The sequence below is a fragment of the Macrobrachium rosenbergii genome, chromosome 57 (assembly GCF_040412425.1).
Source record: "Macrobrachium rosenbergii isolate ZJJX-2024 chromosome 57, ASM4041242v1, whole genome shotgun sequence".
Taxonomy (NCBI): Eukaryota; Metazoa; Arthropoda; class Malacostraca; order Decapoda; family Palaemonidae; genus Macrobrachium; species Macrobrachium rosenbergii.
The window spans coordinates 6596697-6610390 of NC_089797.1; the positions used below are offsets into that span (position 1 = coordinate 6596697).

Genomic DNA, 13694 nt, shown 5'->3' on the forward strand with positions numbered 1-13694 from the left:
GCTAGACCATCTGGAACTTACTATCCCCTAGTTACAGTGCATTGAAGATTAAATCCTTCTAGAACAATTGCTTGCATTACTTGAATACAGTTAACGGGAAAGACAGTTTGTCAAAACTCACGTAAGGAAAGCGAGGACTCATTACCTTGATGAGAGTCGTTCTGTTTACATTTCAAGTGCCCCACTGATATCCAAGAACTGACCTAAAGCACAACATCTCTTTTTATTTCTCAGGATGTGGCTCTCGGCGCTACTTCTGCTCCTCGGTATCAGCATAGTGGAAAGTCATGATTCCGAGGCTATGATGCTTTCTGAACAGCAGTCAGGCGCTTTGCAACATTCAAACATGCAGCTCGATGCCTGCTGAACAGCAGTCAGGTGCTTTGCAACATTCAAACTATGATTCCGAGGCTACGATGCCACCTGAACAGCAGTCAGGTGCTTTGCAAACAAGCATGATTCGAGGGATGCCTGCTGAACAGCAGTCAGGTGCTTTGCAACATTCAAACTATGATTCCGAGGCTACGATGCCTGCTGAACAGCAGATGCCACTACGATGCCACCTGAACAGCAGTCAGGTGCTTTGCAACATTCAAACTATGATTCCGAGGCTACGATGCCACCTGAACAGCAGTCAGGTGCTTTGCAACATTCAAACTATGATTCCGAGGCTACGATGCCTGCTGAACAGCAGTCAGGTGCTTTGCAACATTCAAACTATGATTCCGAGGCTACGATGCCTGCTGAACAGCAGTCAGGTGCTTTGCAGCATTCAAACTATGTACCCAGACACCGCCAAGTGGTCTGTCCCGCCGAGGGAAAGCAAAAGGAAACATTAAAGAGAGGGGACATGATGAAATTGCTCAGCATCGGTTCCGTCGATACCTCGAGAGAAGAAGAAGTAGGAAAGAAAGCAGAAGAGGGCGCTGCTGCGTGTCAGGATGTTTCCACTTCGGTTGGGGAAATGGCCTGGCAACTTCTGAAACCGAGGATCCGGGGATGTCACTTCGTTCTCATGACGCGAGATGCCGGTCAGCCGTTCGCGTCCTACATCATAAGGTAAAATTTGATTTCTGATCTTTGTAGTAAGGTGCTGATTAATAATATGTCAACATAGGCCTATTGTGAAGTTTGCTGAGGAGTGCATGAGACGATTGCAAAGATTCCGTGCAACTGGGACTTCAAAAGTTCAAGCGAAGATGCAATGCATTGCTGTCCCAATGCAATTCTCTTTGTATTTTGATAACTTACTTACATTTTTATCTATTTATTAATTAGTTAATTATTTTTCTTTTTTAATACGTGGTCTCTTCTTTATTCCTGTATTTACCATTACCTTCCGTTACTTCTTTCCAATAAATACCATATTCTTTGGAAACTTGAATTTCAAGTCAATGGCCCCTTGGGCTTGTTCCATATGAATAGGGATCATCTTTTGAATAATAATAATAATAATAATAATAATAATAATAATAATAATAATAATAATAATAATAATAATAATAATAATAATTACCAGAAAAAATACGCTGAAATTTAAAATATTCTCGAGAAAACCTTTCACTTTATCTTAAACGTGTATCATTGAGACCTGTAAATGTCACGGTGAGTGAATAATGCAATAACCCTCTTCATCACATGCCTGTTCCCTCGTAGATTCCCAAGCTGGTACCTGTCCACATGATGTGAATAATTCATATGTTCACGCCTGTCTCATCACAAATGCTCTCTCTTAACAAATGTCTCAATACTATTTTCAGCGTTGAATGACCTCGCAGGTCCCATCGCCCGGTCTTTGGCCTAGATTTTATAGCCCAGTTCATACGTTGTCAAAAGGAGTCACGTCCATATAGTCATATATACGTATGTATGTAATTTACTTCAATTTTTTCGAATTTTCTAACGACCATTTTTTCTCGCAGGAAAATAGTCCAGGACTCTCACCCTGTGGTAGTCGTGGATTTTGCCGTCCAGCAGTACAAGGATATGCTCCAGTTCCCGTTTTCCATCTGGAGCAGCCCCACTATCAACTGTCGAGCGTTGCTGGTTGATCTGACTGCTGGTGGAGATGAGGAAATGTTCAGGTAGGTTTTTGAAAAATGTTTTCTGCTGGAAAAACGAAAATTGTTTTATTTGTAAAATTACTGCAGTTTAAGTTTCCTGGGGGATAATGTAATAATGTAATGTAATAAATGTAATTTTGGGGGATAATGCTCTTTGTTGTATCTGCAGAATTCTATCTTCTAGATAACGGGATAAGTTTCCAGAGGAATGATGTAATAATGTAATATAATAAATGGAATTTTAGGGGAATAATGGTCCTTGTTTTATCTGCAAAATAAAATGATGTTGAACAAGACTGGACTGATCTGCAAGGTTGCTTCAATCATATTCTGTCAGAAAACATTATTACCATCTCGATATCTATCAGAAAACATCATTGTTGTCTCAGTTTCTGTAACAAAACATTACTGTCTCAACATCTGCGCCAGCCACATATCATTCAAATGCTTCACAATCTGCCATTGCTACTTTCTGTTTTCTCCCCTGATCCAGTTTTCTGGAAACGAGCAAATTCTACGAGAAACAAGACACCAAGGTCCTCATCGTAGGGAGAAGACGCAACGCCAGATCAACCATTACTACTTCAGCGTTCCGCAACGCCGTCAGCACTCTGTATCTCGGCCTTCGGAAGGGAACCATGGACAAACTCCTGTCGGAGTCGAGGAAATCGTCAGCTGAGGAGAGGCCCATTTCACCGCAGGGCCAGAATTTGCTAACAGGCGTCGCCGATGAGCAGGAAACAGGTAAGTCAGAGTTATAGTCGTATTTGCTTACTCTTATACAATAAACGAACTCCACAAGTAATTAAATTTCCTTTTTGTTGAGAATGGGAGAAAAATTTTCTCAGAGGTCATTGCTTTTAATTTTTTGTTTTACAGCAAGATTAAAATTAAATTAATTAATTTCAAAGGTTTGTGAACCACTCTGTTTAGATTCTGTTGGATTTTAGTAGTGATTCCTCGTTTTACACAGACATTTGGTTGGTTTCTTGCTTGTATTTAGTAGTGATTCTTAGTTTTACACAGACATTTTATTGGTTTCTTGCTTGTAATCACAGTATCAGAAAGTCCCATGAGCAAATGTTATTTATCATGAACGCACATTTTAAAGTTTAAAACAGTAAGTACACGAAGCTGTGAATAACGTCACACTGTTTCCTGTTACCAGATTATGGGGATCGCGTTTCGCTGTACGCCGGATGTCTCTTCTGTGACAACAGCCGAACGAAAGTGCTGCTGAAAGGATCCTGGCCTCTTGGGTCTCAAATACCTTTGAAGGACTCTGAGCTAGTAGCGGGTAGGTTTCGCGGATTCTAACTATGTAAAGGAAAGGTTTCGCTGGAAACCTTTCCAGAGAGATCTTCATTGAAATGGTTTCATTTCTGTAAAAACATTATTTATATATATTTGGAAATGGCCTGTATTTTGGTATTTTTGCGAAAAAGATGTTTTTTGTGTATTTGGAAATGACCTGTATTTTGGTATTTTTGCGAAAAAGATGGTTTTTGTATATTTGGAAATGACCTGTATTTTGGTATTTTTGCGAAAAAGATTTTTTTTATATATTTGGAAATGACCTGTATTTTGGCATTTCTGTGAAAAAATTTTTTTATATATATATTTGGAAATAACATGTATTTTGGCATTTCTGTGAAAAAAAGAAAATTTTTTTATATACTTGGAAATTACCTGTATTTTGGTATTTTTGCGAAAAAGATATTTTTTATATATTTGGAAATGACCTATATTTTGGTATTTCTATGAAAAAATATTTTTTATATATTTGGAAATGACCTGTATTTTGGTATTTCTGTGAAAAAGAAATTTTTGTGAAAAATTCTTTTATTTATGTAACAGGAAATGACCTGTATTTTGGTATTTAAAAAAAACTTTATGTAACTGTAAATGACCTGTATTTTGGTATTTTTGTGAAAAACAGAAAATTTTTATATACTTGGAAATGACCTGTATTTTTTTTTTTTTTTTGAAAAAAAAAATTATGTACATTGAAAAGACCTGTAATTTGGTATTTTTGTGAAAAAGAAATTTTTCTATGTTCTTAGAAATGACCTGTATTTTTTTTTTTTTGGGGGGGTGGGGGGGTGGGGGGAATTTATGTACATTGAAAAGACCTGTAATTTGGTATTATTGTGAAAAAGAAATTTTTCTATGTACCTGAAAATGACCTGCATTTTGGTCTGGCCCTCAGGAAAGGTGAAGAACCTGCAGGGTTATCTCATGCGAATCAGTTCGATAACATTCACCCCCTACGCGGACTACATCCAGAGCAAAGACGGCCCCGGGGGAATTGTGACCATAGTGGACTCCCTGGACAAGAGGCTGCTCGAGGCATTCGCCCCCGTCATGAATTTCAGGTGAGAAGTGACGTTACAAAGGTTTAACAGCCATTCCACGTCTGTCAGCTGTCATTTCAAAGCTTCTACGCTTGTTCTTTTGGTTTTGTCCATCATTCATAATATTATCCTGCCGCCCTTGCGGAAAAGGTCAAGTTTTACGTAAGAATGGAGCATTCACGGTTTTCTGAACTTGATGACGGATCGTAATAATGACAGTAATGCAGAAATCTCAAGAGCTTTTATAATAAGCCCGTACTTCGATTTGGATAGTGGATTAAACCAGAATTTAGAATACGTAAGCGGTTTGTGATTTATGAACGAGTTAGATGAAATGAACGATTTAGACTTCAGCCATTATTTATAAGCTTCGTTAGGCTGTGATCCTGGGAGAATTAAAAACAACAACTAGATGACTGTTCCAATAAGTTTCCGAGGGAAAGAGTAACCTGGGCGTTTAAAGACCAAATAGATAAAAACAAAAAATAATAAAAATATAGAAGTAAACTTTCTAACAATAACGTTACCGTCAATAAGTTATTTGTAGCTAAAGTAATGATCGACACAAACCTTCAAAGGTGAACATGGAGCTTCAAGGCAACATTGTCACTCTAAGCTCTTTTAATCTACGAGAGAGAGAGATTTTAACGACTTAAATTTTTAAATATAAAATTGCTGAATTCTTTAGAACAACTAACCCATAGTAAGTCATTCTTTTACCGGGATAGATTAAATACCGCTGCTTATACGCAGATTGACACCCAGTCCTCCTTGACTATCTATTTATTTAGCGGCTTTCTTCTTCTTCTTCTTTTCAGTCACAGAATGAAACATAAGGTCGAACTTCAGAGATTTATACCAGTAATATTTAAGTTGACAGTGCATCATCTATTATCATTAGGGACCTAAAATTATATTTAAATATCCGTGTTGTATTGTAGATTAAGCTGGCCACAGGCCGGCACGGGCTCTGGTTCCTGGTGTATTTCATAATTAAATCTGCATAATGCTAAGAGGCTCAATTAGTGTATGAGCTGTTACTCCAAAGATCTGTCTAGGTCAGTTGGTAGCGGTTTGCCCTTCAACTGAAAGTCCTGGGTTCGATCACGATGTGAGGCAGAAATCTCGTATTTCACATTCATTCGTATACTATATAGTCATTTATGCGACAGGAATATATATATATATATATATATATATATATATATATATATATATATATATATATATATATATATATATATATATATATATATATATATATATATATATATATATATATCCCCACATTTTCGGAATTTTACTTTTTCCTAATTCATCCTCAGTGTTCCTCATTTCCAACTCCTACTACAGCTTCGTGGTAAGGTCTGCTCCAGACACGTCCTTCGGATACCGCTTGCCCAACGGTAGTTGGACGGGCGTCCACGGCGCCGTCTACCGGAAGGAGGCGGATTTCACGACCAGCGTGGGTCCCTCCGAGCAGAGGATGGAGGTCGTGGAGTACGAGAGAACGGTGTCCGTCGACCAGCTGGTCATCGTGTCCTTGAAACCGCAGCCTCTGCCGCAGTACCTCGTGTTTCTACGGCCCTTCAAAGGTGAGGTCTCTCTTGTCCAGTCGATTTCCTTCGAAGCAATCTGAGTTTTTAGAGGTCAGCGGGATACTCAGTCGTGTAACTCTGTTTTGATGTTGTAGTCCGACCTTGACGCGACCTTAGTCTACTCGCTGGAACAGCTCGTAAACTTTTATTTATAAATTCACATAGGTTTTGGTTATTACTCCAGACTCCTTGGATGAGAGTACACCGATTACACTATTAAAAACAAGAATAGGTAAAACTTTAATTGAGGAAAAGGACGAACTATTAGCACTAAATGGCATTCGTATCTTTCAAATATATAATAAGGCTGTATGCAAATATGCACACACAGAAAGACAAAGTATGTATATATGAATCACAGTTAGAAATTTATGGGTTAGTAACACACGGCAGAGGTTTCATATCGTATGCAGCAAGTACATTAAATGAGGCCAAGAAGAAGAAAGTAGGTTGTCATTATAGAGATTAAATTAAACTGGCCTTATGCCAGCACGGGCTCTTACTTATAGAGCAGCCCGTTGGTCATACGATGAGATAACAATGGTCGCGAATGAAATGGGAATGTTTAACGGGGACCCGTAATTGCCCGTTAGCTAGAGAAAAAGAATCATAGAGGAGAGTACTAGCAAGTCGCCGATAGAAAGTAAATGAGAGAAAACGGGAAAATCTACGGGTTTATCACACCGCATTTCATTTACTCGAGACTTTTTGCTATGGGAAGCATCGATCCATAGGTGGTAGGCACTTCGGATCTAGGGGATTTCCACTTTTTTTTTTTTTTTTACATTTTTTTCTATTTCTTTGTCTCAATTTAATCAAAATTGGTTCCATCAGATGTATTTTGTAGATAATTATATAAGTATTAAGTAAAAAAGTATAACGGAGGAAATATTCTTGAGTCGTATTCAAGTTATATGAGGGGTCATTGTCATGACATTTTTATTCAATATTTGTAGGCGCATTATTATTATTATTATTATTATTATTATTATTATTATTATTATTATTATTATTATTATTATTATTATTCCGTAAGAGAGAGGCGGAGATTTATATTGTGTATGTAACTGTGATTGTATTAAACTGATAAATGGATGATTTTGTAATGAAATAACTTCCTTATTTTTATGTATATCAGTGGACGTAATTGGGGAAGAAATCCTGACTTCGGAGAATATTATTATTATTATTATTATTAAGCCTAAGTATCATGAACATGCAAGACTCTAATCCTTACAAAAACCTTGTTTTTGCAATGTTAAATGTTGTTCATATATTACAATAATTATTGAAAAGGTATTATGATCTGATAAAAAGTTATTAAAGACAGAAATTTGATTTTACAGCTTTAATTGCGTTAAAGAACTGTAATAGTTTTCTAGTTATTGCTCTAGAGTCCTTGGATAAGAATTCTCTCTTTAGGCCTATAAAACCAAAAACTGGCTACTCTTCAGTGAAGAGAAATATAGAATATTTTAGCACTTTAAGAGCATTTCCTCATTCTAAATTTATTTGAAAATATTTTATATAGATTGTAAGACTTTGTGACAAAGGGCAGTTACACAACGACGACGTGTGTTAGATAAATAACGGCTTAAAATTAGGAGGGTAGTGACTTATGGCAACATTTTAATGGCAGAGGCCGCAGGAGTAGGTAATGACATCATCGACAGCCAACTGTGCGGAACTCCCCAGATTTATGAGTTGCTGTTTGAGGTTCCGAAAGCTAAAAAATTTCTGGGGAATCCACTTTTTTTTTCTCTATTTAATTTATAAGTTATGGTTTTTAATCATGGATAGAATCTAAGGATATTAAGTATCAATAGTGATCTGTTTAAAAGATGAATTCGCCTGTCTTAGCAAAAAATACAGCAATTAATAATCAAATATCTGCCAGGATTTATATTAACGAAGGGTATCTATCTTTAAAACAAGTGGGTTATCAGGCGAGACCGTTGATTCCAGAATCAGATGATTTTCCAGCGCAATTAAGATTAAATTGACTGCAGGCCTATAAGAGGAAAAGCAAAGAGAAAACTTACTCGATTTACAAGTTTGCAAAAACGCGCAGGAAAAATTTCATATATATCTTTCTTGGCAACATTACATCCTGTAGACGTTACCGAGAATCACTCTCTGGAACTGCGTCCCTTTTGCTTCTTCAGTGGACCTCTGGATGTGCCTCTTCGTGAGCATCGTGGCCTGGGCGACGTCCCTCTGGTTCCTGCAGAAGATGCGCTTCAAGTTCACCGGCGAGAGTCGCATGTCCTTCAAGTCTGCTCTCTTCTACAGCCTGGCTGTCATCCTGCAAGTCCCTCCAGAGCCTCCGAGTGACATCACAGGACAGGTCAGGAGTTGCCTTTGCTGAAATGAGGGAGAAGGGTCTTCTTCTTCTTCTTCTTCTTCTTCTTCTTAGCTCTTATGGAATGCATTTCGTTTGGTGTGCTCAGTTTTCTGTTGCTGCTGATTCATTTGAATCGTGTTAACGAGAATAGTTATTTTACATTTTTTTATTATTATTTAAAGGAGATTTGAAGTGATCACCTAAACAGTCTCGGTTGCATTTTAGTTTTCTGTAAAAGAAAACTATTGTGCAGGCTTTGTCTGTCCGTCCGCACTTTTTTCTGTCCGCACTTTTTTTCTGTCCGCACTTTTTTCCCGCCCTCAGATCTTAAAAACTACCGAGGCTAGAGGGCTGCAAATTGGTATGTTGATCATCCACCCTCCAATCATCAAACATACCAAATTGCAGCCCTCTAGCCTCAGTAGTTTTTATTTTACTTAAGGTTAAAGTTAGCCATAATCGTGTTTCCGGCAAAGATATAGGATGGGCCACCACCGGGCCGGGCCGTTGGTTAAAGTTTCATGGGCCGCGGCTAATACAGCATTATACCGAGACCACCGAAAGATAGATCTATTTTCGGTGGCCTTGATTATAAGGTAACGGTTGTACAGAAAAGTCGATTGCGCCGAACGAAGGCGAGGAATTCATGAACAACTGATAGTGACAAAATCAGCAAAATAGAGTCAAATATTATCTTGAAATTACAATACAGAATAGAATATTATATAGAATTTAGGCCAAAGTCCAAGCGCTGGGAATTGTGAGGTCATTCAGGGCCGAAACGGAAATTAACAGCAAGATGGTCTGAAAGGTGTAACAGGAGGAAAAACCTCACAGTCAGGAGAGGGTTGAGGAAAGTAAGATGGACGAACGAGAATATGAACGGAGGTACAGTAAAAGGAATGAAAGGGGTTGCAACTAGGGGCCGCAGGGGCGCTGCAAGAACCTCAAGTAATGCCTACAGTGCACCGCATGAGGCGCACTGACGAAATTACAACCTAGTTGATGAAACAATCGTCTTCACAGATGATGGTGGGCTGGTGGCTCATAGCGTGCTTCCTGATCACGTCGGGTTTCCAGTCCTCCCTCGTGGCTCACCTGGCCATTGTGGCTCAGACGGAGCCGATCAACACCTACCGCGACCTGGTGACTCGACGCAACTGGAAGTGGGCCGTCGAGCAACAGCTGCTCACGGGGATGGTCCTCTACTACTTCTCCCAGAACGTCGACCCCGACGTCAGGTACATCTACCAGCATAACGAGGTGAGATTTGGCGGGGAATACGAGCGCGTTTCGAATTGGTATTTGTTTGAAAATTACATTGTTTCTCAACTTATGTTTTTATTTGTGTTTATAAAGCACTTTAATTATTATTATTATTATTATTATTATTATTATTATTATTATTATTATTATTATTATTATTATCCAGAAGATCAACACTATTCATATGGAACAACCCCACCAGAGGGGCCACTGACTTGAAATTCAAGTTTCCAAAGAATATAATAATTGTTGTGTAAGAACAGGTAACATGGCATACGCAGTACACGTATCAATAATAGAAATCATGGATAGAATTTAAGGATATCAAGTATCGCAGTGATCTTCTTAAAAGATGAATTGGCGTGTCTCTTTGAAAAAAATACAATAATTAATAATCAAATATCTGCCAGGTTTATACTAACGAAGGATATCTATCTTTGAAACAAGTAGGTTATCAGGTGAGACCGTTGATTCCAGAATCAGATGATATTCCAGTCGTAATTAACATTAAATTAACTGTATAAGAGAGAAAAGCAAAGAGAAGACCTAATGAACACCTTAATATTCCAAAGAATATTAAGGTGTTCATTAGGAAGAAGTAAGAGGAGGTAAAGGGAAATACAAAAAGAAGAGATTTCACTTATTAAAAAAAAAGAAAAATAAATTAATAAATAGATAAAAATGTATTAAAATGCAATGAGAACAGTATCATGGTAGTAATGCATTGCACCGTCGCTTGAACTTATGAAGGTTAATTACCACTTCAAAAGAATATTCTGCAAGCATATCATTCTCATCTCTGGTCATCGTAGAACCGAGTATCACTCTGTGAAGGGATTCGGATAAGATTTAGGCCAAAGGCCAAGCGCTGGGACCTATAAGGTCATTCAGCGTTGAAAACAATGTTGACACAATTGCTAAGAGAGGGTGAAAAGTAAGACGGAAGAGAGAGAATATGAACGGAGGTATAGTAGAAGGAATGAAAGTTCTCTCAACTCTTTTTATATTTATGATTTCTCTCGTGACTGGAAAACGCGCAGAAGGCCTCTCCCGAAGAAGGGCTGAAGAGGGTCCTCAAAGGACGGTTCTCCCTCCTCATCACAAAGAACCGCATCACCACAATCATCGGGCAGATCTACAAGAAGGACGTCCGGAAGAAGACGCCTCGGCTGGGGAGTCAGGTGAGCATATTCCCTTTCTTATTATAAAATAGAATAGAATAGGAAGAAGAGGTCATTCAGCGCTGAAAGGAAAATTGAGAGTGGCCTGAAAGGTGCAACAGGAGGAAAACCTCAAAGCAGTTGCCCTCGGCTGAAAGGAGGTACAGTCAAAGGAATGGGAGTCAGGGGTGTAAAGCATAATGCCTACAGTGCACCGTGCGTGAGGTGTACTATGTGGGAAAGTCTTTTCTGAAAGTTTATTGTCTGAGAGAATAGCTTTTAACAGAATCCCCGAAAATACAACTTTTTTTTGGTGGGGATAACGATTATACTGTTGCCTGTTTTTTTATACAAAGACTCCGCACTAAAAGGACTGGAAAATTTCATCCTGGAACGTTAAAACCGCCGAATCTTTCCGTCACTCCCCGATAAAGGAAAACTTTAATTTTCTTTTTAAGAAAGCATCAGTTTTCCTCAAATTCCCTTCCTATAATCTAGAGAGAATCTTCTACATGAGTCAAATCAGATATAAGACTATGTTCAGGAAGGGGTTCTTGGCTAGTTGCAGCCCCCTTTCGTTCCTTTTACTGTACCTCCTTTCATATTCTGTCATAGTGCAACTGCTTTGAACCTTTCAAACCTTTTACTGTAATTTCCGTTTCAGCGGTGAATGACCTCATAGGTCCCAGTGCTTGGCCTGATGTTCTATGTATGTATAAGACCAAAATTAGCAGGTTCTGAACAAACCTTTTAACCGCAGTTATTCCATTCATATTTATAAACTTCGTTTTTTTATCTACTGAGGATTAGTCTGATTGCGCTAGACCAAATGGTAGTTTCTCAATGAGAGTCTCAGGTCATGTCGAGGTCCAGTAATGAGTGTGGAGGACTAGTGTTTTGAGAGGTCGTCAAACCTACGTCAGTTTTCACAAGCAAACTGTCTTTGATTCATTACCGCCGTAGATAATTTTGTTTCGTGTCTGTTTGTGAAAGACAAGAGTAGGAGAAACCACTGAGGATTTTACCAAGTTATTATGGTCTTTGCATGTGAGCTAGTTTTTTTTTTTTTTTTTTGGTAGGGTGTATTTATAAGTAATAGCTCCGCACTGACTGTGTGGTACGTTCCGCGAATAACACTGCCATATGTTCATGCGCGAACCATATTAACCTAATAACCTAATAACCCAGCAGGATAGCAGGGGGCTCCGGCCCCGGATACTGGTAAAAACCACATAATCGGTTCTGAGGTTAGCGTACAAAACATAATCGGTTCTGAGGTTAATTGCAGTCGACCGACAAAAATAACGGTAAATTCTTGATAAGCAACCAAAATACTATAGGAAAAGTCAGTTTTAAAGGAAATATCCGACGCAGAGCTAATGCTTAGTAACTTCTACTTTTTTTTTTTTAAACGAACGATGCACAAAGACTTAACAGACGTATTTTGTTTAGTAAATATGAAACGAAATTTACAAGGCTTATCTAGCATTACTAACCTGACTATCGTTCCAGGAGAGGGGCTCCGTTTCGTCCACAAATTCACAAAATGATCAATCAGCTGGTGGCTACGGGGATCATGGACTACTGGGTACAGAATGTGGTGTACCTGAAAATCCTCCGAAGCAAGGCGGAGGCCAGACAGGAAGGAGTAGGACAAGGGCAGCAGCTGCAAACCCAGAGTTCGGTGGAAGACGAACTGCTCAGTGCGCAGCTGGTGAGTGCCTGAGAAAAGTTGGTGTTGTTTCTCTCAGCCTCTCCTCATCGGTAGTGATGTTTCTTAGTTATTTATCTGCGGATGTTGTGCTTATATTTTTGCAAGTCTGTTTATATGTGCATCTGCTCAAATACTTGAGCGCAGACGATATCATCACGCAAAAGCGCGTATTATGAAATACGCCTTAAAATTCTCAGGAAATGTACAAGGTTTCAATGTGGTCCGGGATATTCAGTCTTTGTTTTGCATGCTGGCAAGCAAATGTAAAGGAGCTCGTTCAACAATAAGTTCACCTCACATTTTTACAGCAACCTAAAATCTTTCTGAAACTGTAAAAGTTTACACAAATACGTTCTTATAAAGGGATTCGGAATGCAAATCTTTCACAGAAATTAGCGGAGATTTTTGTTTTATAACTGTTTGATAACAGCTTATATTCTATTAAAATTCGGTTCTAAAAACAATATTAGGTAGGAAACGAAGATTAGATGGGGAAAACAGAATTTGTTTATTTAATGAAAAAACCATAAAAAGCTTCAGGAAGCTGAATCGCTTTTGAATTGTGAAATTGACCCAGAAAAGTGGCATATAAAATATTTGTCACAGAATAATTCAGATCCAAAAAGTTAAAAGACAAATCCTGGTGCACTGAAAAACTAGTATATGTATGTACTGTATATAAGTGTTTAAGTGTAAACGTATCACTTCTGACAGAAGGCCATAAAGAATAGAGCAGGATACAAGATTTAGGCCAAAGGCCAAGCGCTAGGATCTATGAGGTCATTCAGCGCTGAAACAGAAATTGAGAGTAGAGAGGTTTGAAAGGTGTAACAGGAGGAAAACCTCGATGTTGCACTATGAATCAGTTGCTTGGAGAGGTGGAAAGGAAGGTGGAAGAAAGAGAATATGAATGGATGTACAGTAAAAAGAATGAGAGGGGTTGCAGCTAGGGGCCGAAGGGTCGCTGCAAAGGACTTTAAGTAACGCCTCAAGCGGTGCACTGCCCTCCTACGGGGGCCAAGCGAAGAGAAATATATTGCTGTGTCCTAATGACTACAAAAGAATGCCTGGCGCCACTAATCATAATCTTTCAATTATCTCGCCAACAGGACGACGGGAAAGCCCGGGTTCTCCGGATGGTGCACATGATGGGCGTCTTTCTCATCCTGATTTTGGGTCTGGTCATCTCGTCTCT

General features: G+C 38.7%; 1 long non-coding RNA gene across 1 annotated transcript in view; it reads left to right on the forward strand.

Moving 5' to 3' along the window:
- Positions 1 to 10788: 10788 nt before the first annotated feature.
- The window catches only part of LOC136836903 (uncharacterized), a 4065-nt gene continuing 1159 nt past the window's right edge, over positions 10789 to 13694 (forward strand). Inside the window, exons 1-3 of the long non-coding RNA XR_010852492.1 lie at positions 10789 to 10806; positions 12298 to 12499; positions 13609 to 13694. The exon at positions 13609 to 13694 is cut by the window's right edge and continues 1159 nt beyond it. This is a non-coding gene — a long non-coding RNA (uncharacterized lncRNA). The remainder of the gene's footprint in view (positions 10807 to 12297; positions 12500 to 13608) is intronic.